This window comes from Lactuca sativa, chromosome 8 (assembly GCF_002870075.4).
Source record: "Lactuca sativa cultivar Salinas chromosome 8, Lsat_Salinas_v11, whole genome shotgun sequence".
Taxonomy (NCBI): domain Eukaryota; kingdom Viridiplantae; phylum Streptophyta; class Magnoliopsida; order Asterales; family Asteraceae; genus Lactuca; species Lactuca sativa.
Genome location: NC_056630.2, coordinates 39,318,697 through 39,324,933, shown reverse-complemented (window position 1 = coordinate 39,324,933; position 6,237 = coordinate 39,318,697).

Here is a 6,237-nt window from a genome sequence, read left to right as displayed (position 1 = left end):
ATAAAAAAAATTGAAAAAAAAATTATAAGCAAAGTTTAAAACATTGTGTTAGAAAAACCTTTAAAAAAATATCATAAAAATACTGTAAGAAATTTAAAAGAAAAAATAAGAAAATTGTAAAAAAAAAAATTATTCACATTTAGACAACTTTTTTTTGTACATATTTGACCATTTATTGGTTAAATATGTTCACATATTACCATTGTCACCTGTTATAGTATGTGACAATGATAATATGTGAACATATTTAACAAGTTAATGGTTAAATGTATACAAAAAAAATGAAGTTACCTAAACGTGAACAAGACGAAAAGGTAATTACCCTCGCAGGTCATTTTCTTTTTTTCCATTCACAACTTATATTTTGTATAGTTGTACGATATAATATTTTAAAACATAAATTGTTGTCTACGAATTAGCTCCCAAAAAAAACTATATTACATTTTATATTTTATTTTCTAATTTTTATTTTATCTAATAATTTATAAATAAAGAAAATTTAGAAAATAAGAAAATGTGTCGTACCACCACATCCAACCTCTTCAGCCCTTCTAAACATCTATTTCTCTCTCATCTCACTTAAGCACGTGAAAAGACCACAGACGGCTAGAGCTCATTCGACCTCCATTGGACCGATGTCGGAACTGCTGAATCACGATCGAATGTAGTCAGATATGTACTATGATGCTTATGTACAACAACAAAGAGGATGAATGACATCATCTCTGTATCTAAGGAAAAGGAATAGGGGAGGCACTACAAGAAAAAAAGGTAACTAACGGCGAAAAAAGTCGTCGGTAAAGAGTAAAAAAGTCGTCGGTAAAGGTAATAGTGGTGATACATCGCCAGTAAAAAGTTGTCGCTACTGCTCTGTCGCTATTGATCAAAATATCGCCCGTAAAGACAATTACCGCCGCTAATGTTGTTGTCGCCAGTAATAGTGTCGCCGGTAATAACATTTTTCATTTTTTTAATCAACGATTTGGGTATAAAAAAACCGATAAATAACGGCATTAAATACAGAAAAAAAAAAGTTACATAACAAAATCCGATTAAATATCAAATTATGTTATAATTAATTTCATACCAAAATAAACAACCAAAATTTAATAATTAATTAATTATAACAAGTAGCAAAGTGTGACGACAAGTGTAACATAGAAAACACAAATTAATTATCTGACGAACCATCATCTTTGTTTCCATCGTTTCCTCATTGATTATTCCTCGATTGAAAAAGTGCATAAAGTTTATCCTTACATGTCGGATCGTTGAGTATTGACCGAAGATTTTCCAACTACATAATAAATAACAACATAAATAACCTTATAAGTTAAATTATTAAACATAAACAAAAACTACCAAAGTACATTACTACTTCTTGCACTTAAATACCAGATATACCAAAAGTACATTTTTATTTCTTACACTTGGGATAAAACACAATTACCAAATCAACATGCATTTATCGATGCCAAAGTACATTGTTATTTTTAAACTAAGACAGAAAAAAAAACCAAAGTACATTGCTATTTCTTGCACTTGATAAAAAAACACAATTACCAAAGGTTTTAGCAAATAATCTCCACAAACCAAAATTACCAAATCAACATGCATTTTATGATGCCAAAGTACATTGTCATTTTTAAACAAGAGACAAAAAACCAAAGTACATTTCTATTTGTTGCACTTAAAATATAAACACTTGAAATTAAATAATTTTACTCTATTTGTGCTAAAGAACCTTAAATACAAGAAATACCGAAGTACATTGCTATTTCTTACACTTAAAATACAAAAAATACCAAAAATACATTATTATATCTTGCACTTGGGACTAAAGCATAATTACCAAATCAACATGCATTTATTGATGCCAAAGTACATTTCTATTTTTAAACTAAGACAAAAAAACAAAGTACATTGTTATTTGTTGCACTTGGTACAAAAAACCATTTACTAAAACTTTTAGAAATCACCATAAACAAAAATTACCAAATCAACATGCATTTATTGAAATCAAATAATCTTGTTTTACCTGTGATTGTTGTGATGGTTGTGGTGGTGGTTGCAATGGCTGTGAAATCAGCGGGATAGCAGAAGGTTTCCGACCAATGCCTGTGATATGGCCACATCGTTCGAAAGTAGCTCTTTCTTAAGCTGGTGTTAACTGTCTTTCACCTTTTGGCCCTTGTGTTTGTTCTAAGAGCTCTTCCACTAACCGATTTTGTATTTCCCAAAAGTGATTAACAATTAAGTATAAATAAACACTTAATTATATGATAAAATTATAATTAAATACTTACATATTGTTGTTCCACCTCGACACTAACAAATACAACATCCCTATCGGTATGAGCCTTGTGAAACGTTTCCACTCTCTTAAGGTTTTGTTTAACATTAAAAATTAGATTATATTTTAAATAAATAATGACATATATCGTACGTTACCTTCTTATAGTAAGTACTGTTATACGAACTCGACCCCTCACGATTCACGGTCGTTTGCATTTGACAGAATTTTTTGTTCCTTTCTGAAATAGCTCGGTGTTCGTCCGTTTGAAAATACTCAATTGTTTTCTTCCAATTATCAACATCCAACCCGTTGGATTAGAAACAAGATCAAATAGTTATAGTTTACCAGATCATGAAAACGTGGATCCAAATCATGTCCTTTTAGCGGTGACACCAATAGCGGCGACATGTACCTTTAGCAGCGACATATTGATATGTCGCCGCTAAAGGGTCATGTCGTCATCGCCGCTAATGTCTGTATTTCTTGTAGTGAGGAGATAAAGGGAGGGATTAGGTATGGATGGTGGGACTTAATGATTTTTAATTTTAATTTAGTATTTGTTTTAATTATTAAAAATATGACAAGGATAAAATGTTTTTTTTATATTTGTTAGATATTAAAAAATGGTCCCAAAAAAGGGACAAACCCGGCGATTTTAACCAAGCTGTATGTAATTTACTATTTTTTTTATTGGAGCTCTTTGATTTTTATACTTTCGTTTCTTTTTCTTTTTAGGTGTTATTGGTTTTTCATCCATGTGGTAACCTTTCACTTCAAAAGTAGTATACCGCTCAAATGTTATCAAAATTGAGATTTTATTTACGATCGTTTACGGTTTGAAAAATCGTAATCGTAAGATCGGATCGGGATCGAAAGATCATACCAAAATGAGCTCATATTCAAATTTATTCGTAAGATAGGGTAATCAACTTTAACTTCTTAATCACCACTTATATTTTTTGTTGCTACAAACTATAAACATTAAGAATAAAACTTCTTAATTAGAAATAAGATCATTTTGATTATGTACATGTAAAACATAAGATCACAAAGCAATTATTATAGGTGTGTTCTTCTTAACTCGAGATGAATTGATAAAATAATGATGTTTTAAAAGACTTCTTGCAACTTGTGATATTTGATTTCAAGTTGAATAGCTGTTTTTTGATACTCGGTTATATAATATAACTAAAGAGGTGAGATCGGGATCATAGTGTGATCATGATCGTAATCGTTTTTCACTTGTAGGATTTTAAAATCGTAGATCATCAAATTAAAATCGAGATTTTAACAACTTTGATATGGCTAATACCTACCTACACATTTATTTAAGGAGAATTTTATACATACATCTAAAAAGCTTGGTGTACTTTTTTCTATGAGTGGGTGCTTGTGTCTACGTGGTAATAAGATTATCTATGAATGATGGGAATACATATAGTTGCGCACTTTAGCATCGATCAAGAAGAATTAATTGATTTGATTATAGATTTATAGTGTCTTTTAAATAATTAGGGTGATCGGAACTACATGATATGGAATACACCTTTCCATTATTAGTGTACGTAAATTTGTATAATCCAATAGTTTTGGATGGCCTTTATTAGTTATTTAGCCCATTTATAATTGTGGCCCATTTTTGATTGTGAATCGTTTTTCTTATTAAAAAAAATGTTTAAAAAAATTATTTATTATTTCATAACATCAAACATCTAATTTTTTTCTGAACAACAAACATCAAACATTTAATCTCTCTTCTAATAAATAAATGTTTTTTGACACATGTCATCTTCTCCTTCACTTAGACACATGACATTTTTTAAAATTTTTAAATTTTCTATTTTCCACTTGTCATTTTATTGTATTTTTTATTTTATTAAATTAAAATTTCACATTTAATATGTAAGATAATATATATGTAAGGTATTTATTAGAAAGGATTTATATATGTAATTTATTCAATACATTAAAGCCTCATTAATTTTAATAATTTCAAAAAATTTCTCATTTTTCTTATAAATTCAAACTTTTCAAATTGTTAAAATTTCATATTTAATTTTTTTTAAATAAACGCATGTAATACATGGGTCCCACACCTAGTTACTAATATCTTTTATTTTTATTTAATTTATTAAAGAATTAGTATCATTTATTTTATTTTTTAAATCGTTTTTTTGGCATTTTATTCGTCTCTCTCTCTCTCTCTCTCTCTCTCTCTCTCTCTCTCTCTCTCTCTCTCTCTCTCTTTATATATATATATATATATATATATATATATATATATATATATATATATAATATTCATTTTTTTGCTGACACTTTCGTTCTACTATTTTCTTTCATTTTTTAACATTTGTTTGTTATTTTGTCAACATTTTGTTCGTTTTTATGAAACCGAATTTTAAAAAACCGAATCATTTGAATCCATAATTTTTTTTAGTGAATTGCATCTATCGTTGTTCGTGCACGTGCCAAAATGTACGTTTAGTCCATATTTTAAAAAATTAATTCAAATCGTCCATCAATTTGTTTAACTTTGTACGCTTCATCCTTGGAAAACAATTTTGTTGTGAAATTAATTTGTGCCGAAACTGAAACGACCATAATACCCATGGGTTTTTAATTTTCATTTAATTTGATGTTTTTTTATTATTTTTAATTAAAAATAAAAATACATGCCCACTATACCACCCCTCCCCCCTCACTTTCCCCATCATATTCACCTTCTTCAATGTGTTACTAATCAGAGATCACACACGCATAAACTCAATAAAATTGAATAAGGAGACTTGCAACTCGCTGAAAAATCACCGACCACCAATAACGACCTACACTCTCTTGATTGCCTTTTTTCACACCTTTGACCACTATTTAGCCCTTCATCCTTAAACATTCAGTGACATCCCATGTTGTAAAATCCAGGCAATGAGGTATTTCCAAAATTAACCCTTAAGTATGAAGGTTTATGATTTTAGCCCTTGGAGTGAGTTGTGTTGGCAAATTCGTCCCATAGTGGCAATTTCGTAAATCCAGGGCAAGGCTTAGTACGTTGGGCGTACATACGCGAGCATTAGTATGCTAAGCATACACCGCGTACGTCGGGCGTACGTAAAGGATCTTCAAACCCTAATTTTTAGGTTTTGGCCCATATATAATCATCATTAACTCCTCATTTGTCATTCCTTCATCAGCCTCTACCTGAGAAAACGTCCATCTAGCTGACCCTAAGTGAGAAGGGTGCATTTTGAGCTCATTTTTGTATTTTGGTGGTATTCTTGAAGAAGAAGAAGAAGAAGAAGAAGGTGGTGGGAAGACTTTGGAGTTTGGAAGCAACTTGGATTTAGGATTCTTTCCTTGCTAACAACCTCCAGGAGGTAAAAAGCTCCTAGCTTGATCATCTTATCTTATAAATCTAGAAATTTCTTCATTTAGGGCATTTTTGGTTCCAAGTATGATGATTCTTGAGCATGGCATGCTCTTAGTCGAATAAGTCATCCTTTCAAACTTAATGAGGGGTCTTGAGTCATAAAAATGTGGTCTTGATGCTTAGTTTTTCCCCATGCATGCTCTAGAAGGTCTTAAGGTGTTAAAAAGTTAGGATTTTGTGTTTTAAGCACTTAATGGGCATGCAAAGTCATAAAGTTCGAAACTTTATGACTATTAGTGTTATTTAGGCCTTGGATCTGAAATTTGGACGTGAGAGCTTAATGCATTAAGCTCTTATTGAGGAAAAATGAAGTTTGTGCGTACATCGTGCATAACCCAACGTATGTCGCACGTACGGGGTCAACCGCCCGACTCCAGTCAAAGCCTGAGTACGCCCAACATAGGAGCTGAATACATCCCATGTACTTAGCTGAGTGGACCGAGTTGACCCGTTGACCTTGAACTTTGACCAAAAGTTTTGACCAATTTGACCTAGGGGTATTTTAGGTATATTG